This window comes from Pan troglodytes, chromosome 9 (assembly GCF_028858775.2).
Source record: "Pan troglodytes isolate AG18354 chromosome 9, NHGRI_mPanTro3-v2.0_pri, whole genome shotgun sequence".
NCBI lineage: Eukaryota > Metazoa > Chordata > Mammalia > Primates > Hominidae > Pan > Pan troglodytes.
Genome location: NC_072407.2, coordinates 66,724,778 through 66,746,115, shown reverse-complemented (window position 1 = coordinate 66,746,115; position 21,338 = coordinate 66,724,778). Strand labels below are relative to the sequence as shown.

At 49.0% G+C, this 21,338-nt stretch overlaps 1 long non-coding RNA gene across 1 annotated transcript; it reads left to right on the top strand.

The window, feature by feature from the left end:
* The first annotated feature begins 10,812 nt into the window (after positions 1–10,812).
* On the top strand, positions 10,813–21,010 carry LOC107967344 (uncharacterized). Its single transcript, XR_008537912.2, has 4 exons — positions 10,813–10,912; positions 12,684–12,746; positions 18,872–18,927; positions 20,166–21,010. It is a non-coding gene; the product is annotated as an uncharacterized LOC107967344 (long non-coding RNA).
* Positions 21,011–21,338: the final 328 nt, after the last annotated feature.

The window sequence follows — 21,338 nt, the reverse complement described above, 5'->3', positions numbered from 1 at the left end:
TTTTCTTCTTTTTCTTTTTTCTTTCTTTCTTTTTTTTGGCTTAACTATATTTTCTACTCTTTCTACAACAATCATGGAGAGCTGTTTCCATAGAGACTTCAGCACTACCATTTGGCGCCAGATAAATCTTTGCTGTGGGGGGATGCTGTGTGCATTGCGGGGAGTTTAGCAGTGTCTGGGGCTCTTCCTGCTGGTAGTCAATCGCATGCCCTTGGTGGTGACACCAAAGATGTCTCCAAATATGGCCAGAAGTCCCCAGGGAGGTAAAATCATCCCCAGCTGAAAGTCACTGGCCTGAAGAATGGCTGCTGAGGCCGAGGGTGAGTAGCCAGAGCTGGAGGCAGCCGGGAGGGTGAGGACGAGAGCGAGCAGGCGCTTAGTGCTTCCCCAGAGCCAGGCGCCACACTCCACACGTCCCAGGCACCGCTCATCTGACCCTGACGAGCACTCAACGGGGGAGCCCTCTCATCGTCCCCATTCTAATGAGGCCAAAGTCACAAGACTATTAAGAAAGCACATCATGAAAATCAAAAGGAGAGAGATTCAAGGAGGAGCCATCAGCAGCTAGAGTGTAAGGGGCTCTTTCAAATAAATATAAATGGTACACCGGCAAATTAGTAACTTAGGTGAAATGAACAAATCCTAGAACAAGCTTGTCCAATCTGCGGCCCAACACAAATTTGTAAGCTTTCTTAAAACATTATGAGATTTCTTTGCCATTTTTTTTTAGCTCATTAGCTATCGTCAATGTTAGTGTGTTTTATGTGTGCCCCAAGACGATTCTTCTTCTTCCTGTGTGGATCAGGAAAGCCAAAAGATTGGACACCCCTGTCCTAGAAAGACAGAAACTATAGAAACTGACTCTAGAAGAAACAGAAAACCTGAATACATTTATGACAAGTAAAAAGATTGGATTGATAATAAGAAAACTATCCACAAAGGAAAGCCCAGGCCAAGAAGGCTGCGTTGGTGAATTCCACCAAACATTTAAAGAATTACTACCAACTCTTCACAAACTCTGCCAAAATGTAAAAGAAGAAAGAACACTTACCAACTCAGTCTGAGGCCAGTATTACCCTGATACCAAAACTAGACAAAGACACCGTAAGAAATGAGAGCTACAGACCGATATTTCTTGTAAATACAGATGTGAAAATTCTCCACAAAATACTAGCAAAACAAATCCAGCAACATATAGAAGGGGCCAGGTGTGGTGGCTCATGCCTGTAATTCCAGCACTTTGGGAGGCTGAGGCAGGAGAATCTCTTGAACCCAGGAGTTCAAGACCAGCCTGGGTAATATAGTGAGACCCTGTCTCTACAAAATTTAAAAAATTAACCAGGCATTGTGGCGCACGCCTGTAGCCCCAGCTACTTGGGAGGCTGAGGTGTGAGAATTGCTTGAGCCGGTAGGTCGAGGTTGCAGTGAGCTGTGATCATGCCAAGGCACTCCAGCCTGGGCAACAGAGCAAGACCCTGTCTAAAAAAAAAAAAGAAAGAAACATATAAAAAGGATTATATATCATGACCACGTGATGAAAGGTTGTTTTAACATCTGAACATTAATTAATGCAAGTCACCCTTTCAATAAAATAAAGGACAAAAACCCACGATCATCCCAATAGACACAGAAAAACTCATTGACCAAATTACCACCCCTTCATGAAAAAGGCATTGAACAAACTAAAAATAAAAGGGAGTGTCTTCAACCTAATAAAGGAGATCTATGAAAAATCCACAGCTAACATCACTTTGGGTTTTTTTTTGTTTTGTTTTGTTTTGTTTTTGAGACGGAGTTTTGCTCTTGTTGCCCAAGCTGGAGTGCAATGGCATGATCTTGGCTCACCGAAACCTCTGCCTCCCAGGTTCAAGCGATTCTCCTGCCTCAGCCTCCCGAGTAGCTGGGATTACAGGCATGTGCCACCACGCCTGGCTAATTTTGTATTTTCAGTAGAGACGGGGTTTCTCTGTGTTGGTCAGGCTGGTCTTGAACTCCTGACCTCAGGTGATCTGCCCGCCTCGGCCTGCCAAAGTGCTAGGATTACAGGCATGAGCCACCGCACCCAGCTTGTTTTTGTTTTTTCGAGACAGGGTCTCACTCTGTCACCCAGGCTGGAGTGCAGTGACGCGATCACAGCTCACTGCAGCCTCCACCTGCCACACTCAGGTTATTCTCCCATCTCAGCCTCCCGAGTACCTGGGACTGCAGGTGAGCACCACCATGCCAGCTTATCGTTTGCATTTTTTGTAGGGATGAGGTTTCGCCATGTTGCTAAACTAACATTTAATGGTGAAAGACGGAAAGCTTTCTCCCTAAGATCAGGAACAAGGCAAGAATGCCTGCCTCGACCACTCCAATTCAGTATTGTACTGGAGTTCTAACCAGGGCAATTAGACAAGAAAATGAAATTAAAATCCTTGGTGGTATAGTGGTTTGAGAAAAAATGAAATAAAAGGCATATATATACAGAAAAAAAGAAATAAAACTATCTCTATTTGCAGATGACATGATCTTGTATATTTTTTAAGCCTAAGAAATCCATTAGGCCGGGCGCGGTGGCTCACCCTTGTAATCCCAGCACTTTGAGAAGCCAAGGCGGGTGGATCACCTGAAGTCAGGAGTTCGAGACCAGGCTGGCCAACATGGTGAAATGTGTCTCTACTGAAAATATAAAAATTAGCCAGGCATGGTGGCAGGCATCTATAATCCCAGCTACTCGGGAGGCTGAGGCAGGAGAATCACTTGAACCTGGGGGCTGAGGTTGCAGTGAGCCAAGATCACACCATTTCACTCCAGCCTAGGTGAAAGAGTGAAAATCTGTCTCAAAAAAAAAAAAAAAAAAGGAATCCACTAAAAAACGTTACTAGAATTAATAAACAAGTTCAGCACAGTTGCAGGATACATGATCAATATATAAGAACCAAGCCAGGCACAGTGGGCCGCGTCTGTAATCCCAGCTGAGGGAGGCTGAGGCAGGATTGCTTAAGGCCAGGAGTTCCAGATCAGCCTGGGTAACAACACAGTGAGACCCCCATTTCTAAAAATAAAAAATATGTATATAAGCCAATTGTATTTCTATATACTTGCAGTGGACATTACAAAATGAAATTTAAAGGCCAGGCATGGTGGCTCACGCCTGTAATCCTAACGCTTTTGAAGGCCTAAGCAGGTGGATTGCCTGAGCTCAGGAGTTCAAGACCAGCCTGGGCAACCACCTCTACTAAAATTAAAAAAAAAAAAAAAAAATTAGCTGGATGTGGTTGCGGGCGCCTGTAGTCCCAGCTACTCAGGAGGCTAAGACAGGAGAATTGGTTAAACCCGGGAGGCGGAGGTTGCAGTGAGCTGACATCACACCATTGCACTCCAGCCTGGGTGACAAAGTGAGACTCGAAAAAAAAAAAAAAAAAAGAAATTTAAAAAGAAACTTCATTTACAATAGTATCAAAAAGAATTTAAAATTTCAGAATAAATTTAGCAAAAGAAGTACAAAACTTATACATTTCCATACATGTGTATCTCCTAGAAATCAAGGTGTGAATAAACAGTAACAGGTTGCAATTATTGAGCACCTACTGTGTGCGAAGCCTGTGCTTGGCACCAGATACATATTTTCTAGTGTAATTCTGTAGCACCCCTGGGGTTAGTGTTTTTATAGATCCACTGACTTTCTCAAAAAGCCCTGGGGCCAGATGTGTTTCAGAAATCTGATTTCTTCACATTTTAGAAAGAGAATGTGATGCATACACACTGTGCATTATATAACAGCCCCCGGTGGGCCTGGGGCACTACCCTGCGATCAAACATATTAGTATTTTCACAGTGAGATGTATGAATATTCACACTGAGTGGAATAAATAAAGGCTGAAGTAGCCTCTCAGCAGCTCAGGTCATGTTTTGCAGAGCTGAGTCTAACCAGGTCTGTCTGCTGAGGGGGATCTGCCCTCACCTCCTCCATGGACCCTTCTCTACACATACTCTTGAAGCTTCCGCCACCTCAATTTCCCACTTCCATCTTTCCATATAAAACCTGTCTTTGGCCGGGCGTGGTGGCTCACGCCTGTAATCCCAGCACTTCGAGAGGCCAAGGCGGGTGGATCACGAGGTCAGGAGTTTGAGACCAGCCTGGCCAACATAGTGAAACCCCGTCTCTACTAAAAATACAAAAAATTAGCCAGGCATGGTGGCACACACCTGTAGTCCCAGCTACCCGGGAGGCTGAGGCAGGAGAATTGCTTGAACCCAGGAGGCGGAGGTTGCAGTGAGCCGAGATCGCACCACTCCAGCCTGGGCGACAGAGCAAGACTGTCTCAAAAAACAAACAAACAAACAAAACTGTCTTTGCCATATTCTGTGGCCCTAACCCATATACCCAGTTCCATGGGACTGAAGACGTTTGTGCATGGACTCCATCCCTAATCTGTGACCAACCCCTGCCTCCTAAAGCTCCCTGTGTCCACAAATCCTGCTTAGGCTGAATCACAGGCCAAGTGGGCACCAGTGTGCTATTTTGAAAAAGGAAGGCTGGACGGGTGGCTCACGCCTGCAATCCCAGCACTTTGGGAGGCCGAGGTGGGTGGATCACCTGAGGTCGGGAGTTCGAGACCAGCCTGACCAACATGGAGAAACCCTGTCTCTACTAAAAATACAAAATTAGCCAGGCGTGGTGGCTCATGCCTGTAATCCCAGCTACTCGGGAGGCTTAGGCAGGAGAATCGCATGAACCCGGGAGGTAGAAGTTGCAGTGAGCCAAGATCGCACCATTGCACTCCAGCCTGGGCAACAAGAGTGAAAACTTCATCTCAAAAAAAAAGAAAAAGGAAATACCCGCTTATCAGCTACCTCAGGAAAAAGGCTCAGATCTCCTAACCTGCTCAAGGTTTCACCTCTTCAGGAAAAACAAAAGGCCAGACGTGGCAGGGCAGATCCTGTTTTGACTCCGAGATCTGCCATCGATATCCTGCTCCTGAACCTGTGTGTATCCTGTTGCCTGTTATTTCCAAAAACTTCTTCCTTGGATGCCTTCGGAGAATCCCCTCTGAATCCCAGCGTGAGCCTCATCTACCTATGCTGGCTGCCTCTTCAGAGGCTGCTTAATGCCTTCATTCAACAAACATTTATTGGACAACTGTGACATGCCAGGAATTCTTCCAGGCACTAGGACTGCAGCTACGAATAAAACAGACAGGACCTCTGCCCATGTGAGCTTGAATTCTAATGTAGTGAGAGATAGTAAACAAATAGATATATAATATAATGTCAGGTGGTGAAAAGTACTATGAAGAAAAATAAAGCAGAGTCAGTGTATAGAGACTCTGCCTCTGCCCAGCCTCTGCCCAGCCGCCCCTACCGGGAAGTGAGGTGCCCCTCTGCCCGGCCAGCCGCCTCGTCCGGGAGGGAGGTGGGGGGGTCAGCCCCCCGCCTGGCCAGCCGCCCCGTCCGGGAGGCGAGGGGTGCCTCTGCCCGGCCGCCCCTACTGGGAAGTGAGGAGCCCCTCTGCCCGGCCAGCCGCCCCGTCCGGGAGGGAGGTGGGGGGGTCAGCCCCCCTCCCGGCCAGCCGCCCCATCCGGGAGGGAGGTGGGGGGGTCAGCCCCCCGCCCGGCCAGCCGCCCCGTCCGGGAGGGAGGTGGGCGGATCAGCCCCCTGCCCGGCCAGCCGCCCTGTCCAGGAGGTGGGGGGGGCGCCTCTGCCCGGCCGCCCCTACTGGGAAGTGAGGAGCCCCTCTGCCCGGCCAGCCACTCTGTCTGGGAGGGAGGTGGGGGGGTCAGCCCCCGGCCCGGCCAGCCACCCCGTCCGGGAGGGAGGTGGGGGGGTTAGCCCCCCGCCTGGCCAGCCGCCCCATCCGGGAGGTGAGGGGCGCCTCTGCCCGGCCGCCCCTTCTGGGAAGTGAGGAGCCCCTCTGCCCGGCCAGCCCCCCCGTCCGGGAGGGAGGTGGGGGGGTCAGCCCCCCGCCCGGCCAGCCGCCCCGTCCGGGAGGGAGGTGGGGGGATCAGCCCCCCGCCCGGCCAGCCGCCCCGTCTGGGAGGGAGGTGGGGGGGTCAGCCCCCCGCCTGGCCAGCCGCCCCATCCGGGAGGGAGGTGGGGGGTCAGCCCCCCGCCCGGCCAGCCGCCCCATCCGGGAGGGAGGTGGGGGGGTCAGCCCCCCGCCCGGCCAGCCGCCCTGTCCGGGAGGTGAGGGGCGCCTCTGCCCGGCCGCCCCTACCGGGAAGTGAGGAGCCCCTCTGCCCGGCCAGCCGCCCCCTCCGGGAGGGAGGTGGGGGGGTCAGCCCCCCGCCGGGCCAGCTGCCCCGTCGGGGAGGTGAGGGGCGCCTCTGCCCGGCCGCCCCTACTGGGAAGTGAGGAGCCCCTCTGCCCGGCCAGCCGCCCTGTCCGGGAGGGAGGTGGGGGGTCAGCCCCCCGCCCGGCCAGCTGCCCCGCCCAGGAGGGAGGTGGGGGGGGTCAGCCCCCCACCCGGCCAGCTGCCCCGTCTGGGAGGTGAGGGGCGCTTCTGCCCGGCCGCCCCTACTGGGAAGTGAGGAGCTCCTCTGCCCGGCCACCACCCCATCTGGGAGGTGTACTCAACAGCTCATTGAGAACGGGCCATGAAGACAATGGCGGTTTTGTGGAATAGAAATGGGGGAAAGGTGGGGAAAAGATTGAGAAATCGGATGGTTGCTGTGTCTGTGTAGAAAGAGGTAGACATGGGAGACTTTTCATTTTGTTCTGTACTAAGAAAAATTCTTCTGCCTTGGGATCCTGTTGATCTGTGACCTTACCCCCAACCCTGTGCTCTCTGAAACATGTGCTGTATCCACTCAGGGTTGAATGGATTAAGGGCGGTGCAAGATGTGCTTTGTTAAACAGATGCTTGAAGGCAGCATGTTCGTTAAGAGTCATCACCACTCCTTAATCTCAAGTACCCAGGGACACAAACACTGCGGAAGGCCGCAGGGTCCTCTGCCTAGGAAAACCAGAGAACTTTGTTCACTTGTTTATCTGCTGACCTTCCCTCCACTATTGTCCTGTGACCCTGCCAAATCCCCCTCTGCGAGAAACACCCAAGAATGATCAATAAAAAAGAAAAAAAAAAAAAAAGAAAAAGAAAAATAAAGCAGAGTCAGTGTATAGAGAATGGGGACCCTTTTTTTTAAAAATTTTTTTGAGACAGAGTCTCGCTCTGTCGCCCCGGCTGGAGTGCAATGGCACAATCTCGGCTCACTGCAACCTCCGCCTCCCGGGCTCAAGTGATTCTCCTGCCTCAGCCTCCCGAGTAGCTGGGATTATAGGCATGCGCCACCACACCCGGCTAATTGTTTGTATTTTAGTAGAGATGGGGTTTCACCATGTTGCCCAAGGTGGTCTCCAACTCCTGAGCTCAGGCAATCCGCACGCCTCGGCCTCCCAAAGTGTTGGATTACAGGCATGGGCCATGGCGCCCAGCCTGGGACCCTATATTAGATTGTCACAGATGGCTTCTCTGAAGAGGTGACATTTAAGTGGTACCTGAATTAAGGAGAGCAGTAGGCCATGAAGATATCTGGAAGATATTACAGACAAAAAGAAAAGAACACTTCAATGCCCTAAGTAGGAAATGGGCTTGAGGAAGGGGGAGAAATTGGTGCACAAAAGAGTCAAGCAATTCTGGTATCTAGCCAGAACTTCACCTGTTTCTTGTTGTTTGTTTCTTTGAAACAAGGTTTCCACTCCTGTCACCCAGAGAGGAGTGCAGTGGCATGATCACGGCTCATTGCAGCCTTGACCTTCCAGGTTCAAGCAACCCTTCTGCCTCATTTTTTTCTTTGTGGAGTTGAGGTCTCACTATGTTGCCCAAGCTGGTCTCAAACTCCTGGGCTCAGATGATCCTCCTGCCTCGGCCTCCAAATGTGCTGGGATTACAAGCATGGACCACTGTGCTCGGCCAGGAACTTCAACTGTTAATTGAAGCCAAGTGGCCTTAGAGGGTGTTGCAGGTGAAGACTTCAAGGAAAATGGAGAAAGTATTATTGGAAACTGGAGGAGAGAAAATTATTGTTATAGTGTCTGAAAGTTTAGCAGCACTGTTATCTGTAGTAATGTGGAAAGTAGAAAATGTACTTAATGGGCTGGGTGATCTTGTTAGGCAGATTTCCAGGCAGAGTATTGGAAGTGCCACTTCACTTCTTCTTGCCTGTTTTAGTAAAATGAGATAGGAGAGAAATAAGCTAAAGGAAGAACTGTTCAACATAAAGGTGCCAGGACTTTCTGGTTCTGAAAATTCCCATTTTCTACAGATGGCAAACAATGCTAAATTTAAGAAATAGTTTCTGGGAAAAGACCAAATCCAGGACAATATCAGGAAAACATAGTCTAACGATGAAGCTAGAAGAGTGATTATAAACTCTTGTATTATATCTTCAGAAAATGTAAAGGGTGCTTCAGAGAATCATTCATAATAAGGTTCCTAAGAAGTTTAAAGATATTCCTCAGCAGTGTCAGCAGAATGCCAAGGTAGAGACAGGCTTATCTCAAAGAGACTTGTTAAATAGAGCAAACCTCAAAAAGATTCATAGGGGACCCAAAAGGGCTTTACAAGAATTGTATTGGCAGAAGCACTGCTAGTTTGGACTGAAAGAAACAGACACAATACAAAATAAAAAGAAGACTTTGGACTTCTTTTCTATAGGTAAGAAGAAAGCTAAGAAAACCAATAATCTGCTAAGATAAGCCACCTTTCATGAAAAAGAAAAGATGACTCAGCTTCTAGACAAAGCCAACAGTCCCTAGGGCAGAGCCAAGAGCCAAGGAGAATTATTTCCAGCCCTTGAGTCCTAATGAAGTGACTTCCAATGTGCAGTCTGCTAGATTTAAGAATTGCTATGTGCTAGTGACTCCTGTGTGCCTCCTTTTATTTTTTTCTAAACAGGGCCTCACTATATTGCCCAGGCTGGCCTTGAACTCCTGGACTTAAGTGGTCCTCCTGCCTCTGCCTCCCGAGTTGCTGGGTCTACAGGCACACACCACCACAACCAGCTCTATGTGCCTCTCTTCTTGAATTGGGAATGTCTATAATGGTTATCTTATGCTTCTCACACTGTTGTATGTTGCAGGGTACAGAGATACAGAGATACAGATAACTGCCTCTTTTAGTTCACATGTCTTCAGATCAAGCAAAACTATTCTCAAGAGCTATACTTGAGGAGCCTTACCCTAGAAGCCTCATCTGAACCTGATTTAGATGATGAGATTCTGGACTTTGAGCTTTAATAAGATGAGACTTTTGGAGGCTGTGGGAGGAGGTAAGAGTATTTACATGTGGAAAGGATATAATTTATTGGGGGCCAGAGGGTGAGCTATGATAGATTGCCTCCTACATGGCCCCATATCATATCCCCTCCTGCTATTTACACCTTTATTTAGTCCCTTCCCACATCGAATAGGGAAGACCTGTGTAGCCAGTAAGATATTGTAGAAACGATAGTGTGTGGCTTCTGAAGCTTTAAAGACATTGTGGTTTCTGTCTTGTTCTTTCCAAGATTACTTGCTCTGGAGGAATTCAGCTGCCATATTGTGAGGACACTCAAGCAGCCCTGTGGATAAGCCACATGGTGAGGAACTGAGGCCTCCTGCTAACAGCCAGTCCCAATTCCCCGTCTATGTCAGTGACTCATCCCAGAATCAGAGCCTTTTGGCAGTGGAGCCTATAAATGGCTGCAGCTCTGATCAATAACTTGGCTACAATCTCATGAGAAACCTCAAATCTGAGCCATCCTGCTAAGCAAACCATTCCAGAATTACTGCCCCACAGAAACTATGTGAGATAATAAATGTTTATTGTTGCTTTAAGCCACTAAGTTTTTTAACAAATTTTTTTAATAGAGATGAGGTCTTGCTCCATTGCCCAGGCTCGTCTCGAACTCCTGAGCTCAAGCCATCCTCCCACCTCAGTCTCCCAAAGTGCTGGGATTACAGGTGTGAGCCACCACACCCAGACTGTTTTTTAATAATTTGTTATGTAGCAATAGATAAGTAATACAAATGGTCATCCGTTCTTTATTTAAATCCTTCCAGGATCAGAGAATTCATCTATTCATTCATTCAACAAACAGTTTAATAACTGTTGGTATCTACTCTGTGCTGGCCAAATAGTTACCACCCCTCCCTGTGGGAGCATGGTATCTCCCTAAGCCCATCAAGTCTGAAGACATATTTGATCATGTGATTCTCTGTGGCCAATAAAATGTGAACAGAGGGATATAAGCCACTTCTGAGCAGAGGCTTTAAAGTCATTTCTCAGTTCTGCCATCACTCTTTTTCCTGTGCCTCAAAACCAGCAATTTCATAGCTGATCTTTCAGCCTGAATCCTAGAATGAAAAAAACATAGAACAGGCTCACACCTACTGCAGGCAATGTGCAACATTAATAAGAACAACCCTTTTTATTATAATTATTATAAGCCACTGAGTTTGGTACCTGTTTGTTACTTGGCATAACCCAGCAAAAGCTGACTGATACAGTCACACTGCATCCAGACCTGGTGGGATGACTTTTTTATCTGAGTCTTCTTCATCCTGGCTTTCCTCCTCAGAATGCTTCCTGGTTCCTAATTGTTTCTCAAAAATGTGCCTCCCAGGAGTCAACATGATGGAGTCTGATCGGCCCAGGGCATGTTGGCCTTCCTTTCCAAGACCTGGCTGTCAAACACTCACAACATGGCTCCTTGAGACTTGGGAAACTTTGTTGCCTGGCAGCCTCACAATCTGGAACACAGAGCTTCCCACATACAGCTAGAGAAGAATGCCTCCAGGGACCAAAATGACGTCATGAGTCCACATTCTAAAGCTTGAGAACTTGTCCCCGAGGACAGATTTCTAACCTCCTTAGAACCTAATTAGGCTTCCCAACCTGCAATCTAACGAGCTGGGTGATGTGGCTGCCAAGTTTACAGCAGATTCAAAGGTATGAATTAAAGATAAATCAAAATGCCAGGCAACCCAGCAGAATCGACGAAGCAAACAAGAGTTGGCTGAGCGCCAAATGGTGTCAGGCACGACCCATCTCACGACCATCTGTAAAATAGGTATTAATGTGCCCATTTTACAGGAAAGGAAACTGAGGCTCAGATAGGTCACTAATTTGACAAAGGTCACAAGCTTGTCAATAAGGATTCAAATGGGCATATGGTAGAGACGATATGAATGGCAGCTCCTGGTGCTGATTTTGGCATTGGTGCTGGTTGAAGGGAAGGCAGAGCCAGCGGGGAGGAAGAAAACCATGAGATGGGAGAGTAGGGGGAGATTTTCAGTGGAACAAGGACCCAAGTGGAGAAGGGATGAGCCCCGGGGTATGGAAGAGTGGGGTACAGGGGAGGAGGGAGCACCTGAGAGCCCAGGGAACCCTGGAAAACCATCCCCACCTCAGAGAGGGCCTTCCTTAGGGCAGGCCATCCCTCGCTGTGCTCCCCAGAAGGCCAAGCCCTAGCCTGGGTGACATGACCTGGCCACTGCACTGCACTGCCTTCCCGGGCTCACACAGCGCCGGGCTCTCACAGGACCATTTGTTGAGCTCTAGGAGTCTGGACCGATTGGCACATATGTATGGACCAGGACAACATCCAGTGCCAGGTTTATTGCTGCCAAGCCAGAATGGAGACTGCTTATGCCCATGGAAATGAACTTGCCAGTGCCGGCCCAGGCACAAGAGCTGGACAACTGCCCCTGGTGGGGGCTGCCCCTTGGAAGAGAGCAGAGGTGCAGCTGGCAGACAGGAGGGCCGAAGAGAGATGGACGGAAGCAGCTAGTGATCCCCCGCTCGGGACCCTGCTTCTGTCCAAGATCGCCTGGGTCCCGTTTCCTCCCAAGGAGGGCACAGAGAGAGCCCCAGGCATTCCTTCACCTGTTCTCTCCAGGGAGGCCCAGAGGCTGCACATTCCCCTCAGGACAGACAAGTGTCCGGCCCAGCACTGCGTGTGGGCACAGACAAGAGGAGGAGCTGGGGCACCAGCATTCTCCATCCAGACACCTGACTAAGACCAGGACCACCTGGCATTTTGGAAACCTTGATGAACACCTTCCCAGGGTTTATCTAAATTATTCTTTTTAACTTTTATTGTGGTGAAATATGTATATCATAAAATTTATCATTTTAGCCATTCTTAAGTATACAGTCCAGCGACATTAAGTGCATTGTTGTGTGACCATCCCCACCATTCAGCTCCAGAACTTTTTCATCTTCCCAACCAGAACTCCACACTAACCCCCCATTTGCCCCTCCCCCAGCCCCTGGCACCCACCATTCCACTCTCTGACTCTATGCATCTCACTCCAGGTACCTCCTATAAGTGGAATCCTACAGTATCTGTCCTTTCATAACTGGCTCGTTGCACTTAGCACGAGATCCTGAATGTCTATCCACGCGTAGCATGTGTCAGAATTTCCTTCCTTTTTAAGGCTGAGCAATATTCCACTGTATGGATAGGCCACATTTTGCTTAGCCATTCATCTGTTGATATGGTTTGGCTGTGTCCCCACCCAAATCTCATTGTGAATTGTAGCTCCCATAATTCCCACTTGCGGGAGGGACTCAATGAGGAAATAGTTGAATCATGGGGGCAGTTTCCTCTGTGCTGTTCTCGTGGTATTGAATAAGTCTCATGAGATCTGATGGTTTTATAAGGGGAAACCCCTTTGGCTTTGTTCTCATTTCTCTCTCTTCCTTGCCGCCACGTAAGACATGACTTTGCTCCTCCTTGCCTTCCACCATGATTGTGAGGCCTCCCCAGCCATGTGGAACTGTGAGTCAATTAAACTTCTTTCCTTTATAAGTTAACCAGTCTTAATTAGCTGGGCGTGGTGGCGGGCACCTGTAATCCCAGCTACTCAGGAGGTTGAGGCAGGAGAATTGCTTGAACCCGGGAGGCAGAGGTTGCAGTGAGCCGAGATTGAGCTGTTGTACTCCAGCCTGGGCAACAAGAGCAAAATTCCATCTCAAAAAAAAAAAAAAAAAAAAAAAGTTAACCAATCTAAGGCATGTGTTTATCAGCAGCATGAAAACTGACTAATACATCTGTCAATGGACAACTGCACAGTTTCCACCTCTCGCCTATTGTGAAGAATGCTGCTAGGAACATGGGTGTACAAATCTCTTCAACGTCTTGCTTTCCATTGTTTTAGGTATATACTCAGAAATGGAATTACTGGATTATATGGTAGTTCTATGTTTAATTATTTGAGGAACCACTATACCATTTTCCAAAGCAAATTCATCATTTTACACTTTCCCCTGCAGGGCACACAGTTACCAAAGTCTCCACATCCATGCCAACATGTGCTGTGTTTTTTTTTTATTATAGGCATCTGACTGGGTGTGAAGTGGTATCTGGCTGTGGTTTTGATTTGTGTCCTAAAGATTAGCGATGCTGGGCATCTTTTCATGTGCTTTCATGTTTTTCTTTGGAGAAATGTCTATTCGAGTCCTTTGCCCATTCTTTAATTCATTTGTTTTTCATTGTTGAGTTGTAGGAGTTCCTTATACATTTTGGATATTAACTCCCTATCAGGCTGGGTGCAGTGGCTCACACCTGTAATCCTAGCACTTTGGGAGGCTGAGGCGGGTGGATCACCTGAGGTCAGGAGTTCAAGACCAGCCTGGCCAACATGGCAAAATCCCGTCTCTATTAAAAATACAAAAGTTACTCGGGTGTGGTGGTGCTACTCAGGAGGCTGAGGCAAGAGAATCACTTTAACCTGGGAGCTGGAGGTTGCAGTGAGCCAAGATCACGCCACTGCACTCCAGCCTGGGTAACAGAGCAGGACCCTGTCTCAGAAAAAAAAAAAAAGTGTCTGTTGATGCACAAAATATTTAATATTAACAAAGTTCCATTTATCTATTTTTTTTCTTTTGTTGCCTGTGCTTTTGGTATCAAAACCAAGAAGTCATTGCAAAATCCAATGTCATGCAGCTTTTCCCCTATGTTTTCTTCTAAGAGTTTTATAGTTTTAGCTCTATGTTTAGGTCTTTGGTCCATTTTAAGTTAATTTTTGTCTATGGTGTAAGGTAAGGGTTCAACTTCATTATTTTGCATGTAGATATCCAATTTCTCAGAACCAATTGTTGAGTAAATCATTCTTTTTTTTCTTTTTGTGAGATGGAGTCTTGCTCTGTCACGCAGGCTGGAGTGCAGTGGCACTCATTGCAATCTCCACCTCCCGGGTTCAAGCAATCATCCTACCTCGGCCTCCCGAGTAGCTAGGATTACGGATGTGCACTACCATGCCCAGCTAATTTTTTTGTATTTTTAGTAGAGATAGGGTTTCACCATGTTGGCCAGGCTGGTCTAGAACTCCTGGCCTTAAGTGATCCACCCACCTTGGCCTCCCAAAGTGCTGGGATTATAGGCGTGAGCCACCGCGCCCAGCCTCATTCTTTATAATTTACTTAAATACAGATAAACACAAAAGCTATGATTGTTGTTCTTACAGAACTGTAAGCCAATACAAATTAAACACAAAACAAACGACCAGTAAAATTCAAACAGCACTAAATTAACATAAGTGATGATGTCATTTTGCTGAAACTAAGTCCCCCATTACTCAGCAGTGGCACAGTGGGTTTGGTGGGTTGTTCCACCGGGGTTCTCCATTGGAACCATGGCCAGAATGCATCTGCCCGTAGTAGCCTGCCTCTGTTCTGCTGAGACAAACACAAACACCTGTGACCACGAACCCACGTGGCAGTGTGCACTCACACATGTGTGACCAGGAACCCACATGGCAGTGTGCACTCACACCTGTGATCATGAACCCACATGGCAGTGTGCACTCACACCTGTGACCACGAACCCACATGGCAGTGTGCACTCACACCTGTGGCCACAAACCCACATGGCAGTGTGCACTCACACCTGTGGCCACGAACCCTCATGGCAGTGTGCACTCACACCTGTGTGACCACAAACCCACATGGCAGTGTGCACTCACACCTGCGTGACCACAAATCCACATGGCAGTGTGCACTCACACCTGTGATCATGAAACCACATGGCAGTGTGCACTCACACCTGTGATCATGAAACCACATGGCAGTGTGCACTCACAACTGTGACCATGAACCCACATGGCAGTGTGCACTCACACCTCTGACCACCAACCCACATGGCAGTGTGCACTGACATGTGTGATCACGAACCCACGGGGCAATGTGCACTCATATGTAGTCATCCGGGTGGACCAGCATCAAGCATTTAAGTTATCAGTGACATGAAACTCCCAAAACTATTCTTGTAAGGGAATTGAAGGTGTTGAAAATATGCCTGAGGCCCTCGGGGAGCCCAGGTTAGAAACCCTGAGTTAGGCAGATGTAGCACACAGGCCTTCTAGAATGAATTAGGCGCACAGTGGCTTTTCCACGGCGTTAAAGGGTTCCGTTTACAAATGTAAACAATTGTCCTTACGGTTACATAGCTGCGCCCTGCAGATTATGTGTGCGTAAGACACAGCTGTCTTTTCAACATCTCGATTCCTGAGCTAACCTCAAATGGGCCACTGTAACACTTCCCGGCAAGCATGCTGCACCCCTGGGCCCACGCTCCCCTCCCACCTCCTCCCCTCTCCTCAGACCCCTATCTTCCTCCCCCACTCCCCTCGGAGCTGGTGCATCCTTTTAAGCTAAGAACTTCCTCCACCCCCACAGCACATCTGCCCCTCCCCCAGGCTCCAGGGCATCGGTCAGGCATCCCGTCAGCTCTCCGTCCTCCCTGCTTACATCTTAAACTCTCTTCATCTCACTCCTTTTTCAAATGCCATCTTATTTCCCTCCTTCCCTTGACAGCAAAGGCCCCGAAGCCTCTGAAGAGCAGTCTCTCCCCTTTCCACTCACACACTTCCTGTCCTCTCGCAAAGCCCACTCAAGGCAGGCTTGCAGCCCAAACTGCCCTTGTCAAGGTCACCTTGCTCTGCCAAGTCAGCTGTCAGCTCTGTGGTACTCAATCACCAGAGCATGGGACCCAGGTGCTCACCCTCCCTTCCTTGAAACACTCCCTCCAGGGCCTCCAGGGGCCTCGTGCACCTGGTCTTCTCCCCACTCCTGCCCCATCTTCCTCCTCATGGGCCGGCCTCTACTGTGGGTGTGCCCGACTCACGCTTGCACCTCGTGGATCACATCCAAGTTCATACCTCTAGCCCAGGCCTCCCCCGAACCCCCTGAGTCACAGCCAACCACAGTTGTGTTACAGGAAGGGGGTCCTGATGCAAACCCCAAGAGAGGGTTCTTGGATCTCATGCAAGAAAGAATTCAGGGCGAGTCCATAAAGTGAAAGCAAGTTTATTAAGAAAGTAGAGGAATAGGCCAGGCGCGGTGGCTCATGCCTGTCATCCCAGCACTCTGGGAGGCCGAGGCAGGCGAATCACGAGGTCAGGAGTTCAAGACCAGCCTGGCCAACATGGTGAAACCCCGTCTCTACTAAAAATACAAAAAATTGGCCAGGCGCAGTGGTTCACGCCTGTAATCCCAGCACTTTGGGAGGCCGAGGTGGGTGGATCACCTGAGGTCAGGGGTTCGAGACCAGCCTGGCCAACATGGTGAAACCCCCATCTCTACTAAAAATACAAAAATTAGGTCGGGGGCAGTGGCTCATGCCTGTAATCCCAGCACTTTGGGAGACCGAGGCGGGCAGTTCACCTGAGGTCAGGAGTGTGAAACCAGCCTGGCCAACATGTTGAAATCCGTTTCTACTAAAAATACAAAAAATTAGCCGGGCATGGTGGCATGCACCTGTAGTCCCAGCTACTCGGGACGCTGAGGCAGGAGAATCGCTTGAACCTGGGAGGTGGAAGTTGCCATGAACCGAGATCGCGCCACTGCACTCCAGCTTGGCCAACAGAGTGAGACTCCGTCTCAAAAAAACAAGAAAAAAAGAAAAATTAGCCAGGTATGGTGGCGGGCACCTGTAATCCCAGCTACTTGGGGGGCTGAGGCAGGAGAATCACTTAAACCTGGGAGGTGGATGTTGCAGTGAGCCAAGTTCACGCCACTGCACTCCAGCCTGGGCGACACAGCGAGACTCCGTCTCAAAAAAAAAAAAAATGTCGCGGAATAAAATAATGGCTACTCTATAGACAGAGCAGCCCCAAGGGCTGCTGGTTGCCTATTTTTATGGTTATTTCTTGATGATCTACTAAACAAGGGATGGATTATTCATGCCTCCCCTTTTTAGACCATACAGGGTAACTTCCTGACATTGCCATGGCGTCTGTAAACTGTCGTGGTGCTGATAGGATTGGAGCAGTGAGGACAACCAGAGGTCACTGTTGTGGTCATCTTGGTTTTGGTGGGTTTTAGCCAGCTTCTTTAGTGCAACCTGTTTTATCAGCAAGGTCTTCAGGACCTGTATCTTGTGCTGACCCCTATCTCATCCTGTGACTTAGAGTGCCTTAACTGTCTGGGAATGCAGCTCAGGAGGTTTCAGCCTCATTTTACACAGCTCCTATTCAACATGGAGTCGCTCTGGTTCACAGGCCTCCAACAGTTGGACCTCTCCATTTGGGGACATCAAACTCAGCCTGTCAAACCGACCTCCTCTCTCTCCACGTTCCCCATCTTGCTTCTTTGCGCTCCATCCTTCCTCTGGTTGCTCAGGTTAAGCCCCTTGGCTCCACAAATGGCCAAGAAGCACATGAAAAGATGCTCACCATCATTAGTCATTAGGGACTGCAAATCTAACCCGCAATGAGATACCACCGCCCACCCTCCAGGATGGCTATAATTTAAAAAAACACACACAGACAATAGCAAGTGTTGGCGGGGATATGGAAAAAGAGGAACCCTTGTACCTTACTGATGGGAATATCAAATGGTACTGCTGCTGTGGAGAACAGCTTGGCCGTTCCTCGCAAAGTTAAGCATGGAATTACTATACCATCCTGCAGTTTTACTCCTGTGTATACATACCCCAAAGAATTGAAAACAGGCGTTCAGGCCAGGCACAGTGGCTCAAGCCTGTAACCCCAGCACTTTGGGAGGCTGAGGTAGGGCAATCACTTGAGCCTAGGGGTTCGAGACCAGCCTGGGCAACATGGCAAAACTCTGTCTGTACAAAAAATTAAAAAACTAGCCAGGTGTGATGGCACATGTCCATGGTTCCAGCTCTCAAGAGGCTGAGGTAAAAGAATCAGCTGGGGGCTGGGCTCGATGGCTCACGCCTGTAATCCCAGCACTTTGGGAGGCTGAAGTGGCCGGTCACCTGAGGTCAGGAGTTCAAGACCAGCCTGACCAACCTAGAGAAACCCCCGTCTCTACTAAAAATACAAAATTAGCTGGGAGTGGTGGCACATGCCTGTAATCCCAGCTACTCGGGAGGCTGAAGCAGAAGAATCGCTTGAATCTGGGAGGCGGAGGTTGTGATGAGCCAAGATCGTGCCATTGCACTCCAGCCTGGGCAACAGGAGCGAAACTCAAAAAAAAAAAAAAAAAAAAGAATCACTTGGGTCGGGAGGTGGAGGCTGCAGTGAGCTGAGATCATGCTACTGCACCCCAGCCTGTGCAACAGAAAGAGACCCTGTCTCAAAATAAATAAATAAGTAAATAAAAGGGAAAAAAACAGGTGTTCAAAGAGAAACTTGTACATGAATGTTCATAGCAGCACTATTCACAGTAGCTAAAACATGGAAACAACACCCATCTCCATGGATAGATGAATGACTAAACAAATGTGGTCTAGCCATACAGTGGAATATTATTCAGCCTTAAAAAGGAAGGAAATTGACACATGCTACCACATAGCTGAAATTTGAAGACGTTATGCTAAGTGATTTACCAGAATAGGTAAATCCATAGAAACAGAAAGCAGATTCATCCTTGTCAGGGGCTCCGGGAGGGGGAAGAAGGAGTGACTGTTTAATGCATACAAAGTTTTTCTTTCAGGCTGATGGAAATGTTTGGGGATGAGACAGAGGCGATGATGGAACAACACTGTGAAGGTACTAAATACCTCTGAATACACTCTAAAATGGTTAAATTAACATTATGTGAATTTTACCCGAATAAATAAACCAACTAATCAGCCTTGGCTCTTCCTTGGCTTCTCTCCCACTCCCATACATCCCACCTGTCAGTCAATCCCATCAGCTTTGCACTCAAAATATATACAAATATACCCAGAATCTAGGTTGGGTGCGGTGGCTCACACCTGTAATCCCAACATTTTAGGAGGCTGAGGTGGGCGGATCACCTGAGGTCAGGAGTTGGAGACCAGCCTGGCCAAGGTGGTGAAACCCTGTCTCTACTAAAAATACAAAAATTAGCAGAGCATGGTGGCAGGCGCCTATAATCCCAGATACTTGGGAGCCTGAGGCAAGAGAACTGCTTGAACTCAGGAGGCGAAGGTTGCAGTGAGCCGAGATCTTGCACTCCAGCCTGGGTGACAGAGCGAGACTCCGTCTCAAAAATAAATAAATAAAAATTAAAAAATTTAAAAAAATACACACACACACACACACACAGAATCTGTCACTTACCACCACCTCGCTGCCTCCACGCCAGTCTTAGCCACTGTCACCTCCCAACAGAGGACAGCAGGAGCCTGCTGACCAGCCTCCCAGTCCAGTTCTGACCCTCAGAGGCCTGCGCTCCTCGAGGCAGCCAGGGGGATCCTGTTAAATCGAAAGTCAGGTCCCATCTCCCGCCCTGCCCCTGCTTTAAACCTCCCCAAGCAGCATCGCATCATGGTCAAAGCCAAAGTCCTTCCTACAACCCACCAGGCCACTGTGTTCCCCCACCTTGTCCCCACTGTGATCCTGGGTTCTCTCTCTCTCTGGCCACCCACTGGCCTCCTGCTGCCCCCACATACCTGCTACCCCCAGCTCTTTGTGGGATCTCCTGTCCTGACATCTGTGGGCTTACTGCTCACTTCCTCATGCCTTTAGGCCTCCTTGGCTGGTCCTTCTTGAAGTTTCAGCTCCATCCCAACACTCCCACCCCTTCCTTGATGTAGTCTTGCCTAGCATATGGCATATTTTATTCCTTAGGCTTGTATCTATGGACTGACTCCTACCCCAAAATATAAGCTCCATGAGGGCGGGACTTTTCCCTTTTTTGTTCCTTGCTATGTCCTCATTGTGTGGGACAGTGCCCAGCATAGAGAACATGCCTAAGAAATATCTGACAAATGAATGGATTCCAATTCACCTAAGCCCATGTATTTGTATTTGCTTTGCAGAGGTGGGTGTGCATGTGTGCGTGTGTGCACACATGCATGTGTCAGACAGGCATCCATCCTATCCAGGAGATAGGAAACCAAGAATGCAAAGACAACTCAGCAGATCTGCTGGCATGGAGGCGAGGCTGCATGGAAGGATCTGGATTGGATAGGAGTGTCCCATTCAGGACATGTGTCACTCAAAACCACACAACTCAGACTTGGGGAATATTCTATGCCAGTCACATCTGTTTACAACACGTGTGGCATCTCCTGTGGACGGAGTTGACAGTCTCATCCTGAGATAGGCAGAGCCTGGCGTGGAAGTGAGAGCCTTCATCTGGGATGAGACAGCAGGAGGCAGGGAGGGGACACACTGGGGGACATCACGTGGGGCCAGGCAGTGTCCACCCAGCTCTGGCACAGCCTGAGAGTCATCACTTCCTCAGTTTTCACACCCTGGGCACCTCCACCTCGCCTGCCTCCCCCGACCCTGACCCCGGCCCCATGGCCAGACCTTTCTTCCACATAATTCCCAGGAGTGCTATATGCATGAACCAAGCTAAGGTGTCAATCTCGTTTCAGAACCACAGCACGGCTCCCCATAAAAGTCATCTTTATGGACAGATATTTCATGGCGGCAGCTTGAGAAGGCTCACGTTTCTTAGGCAGCTGGTGCAGAGCCAGGAGAGCTAATCATGAGATCTTCCAGTCCCAGGACGCGGGCTGCGGCTGGCGGCTGTGGCCGTCTTATATCAAACTCTCAAGAGTCACAGGGCAGCAGCATTGGCCCCCTCCCAAGTCATTCCAGATGGGATTTAAGGTGGCTTAATGAGCATTCATAAAATACAGCAAGAGAACATAAATTGAAAAGGGTGTGCAAGAAGAAATCAAATAAATGGGAACTACATGAAATGAGCCAGAGACAGGAGGGAGGGGGAAGAAGAGGGAGGGGGAAGAACAGGCGGGAGGGGGATGAACAGGGAGGGGCCCCCTAAGCCACTGGAAAGTGTGGCAAGACTTCCCGGAGCCGGACAGAGCAGATTCTTGAGGGGTGCGCAGGAGTTTCGTAGGCCAGGATGGAGAGGAAGGGCCTGTAGGCAGAAGACTGGTGTGTGCAAAGGAACCAGAGAGAGAAGGAGGCGGGGAGGGGAGAGGGGGTGCCGGGAGGAGGGAGAGGAAGCTCAGTAGTTG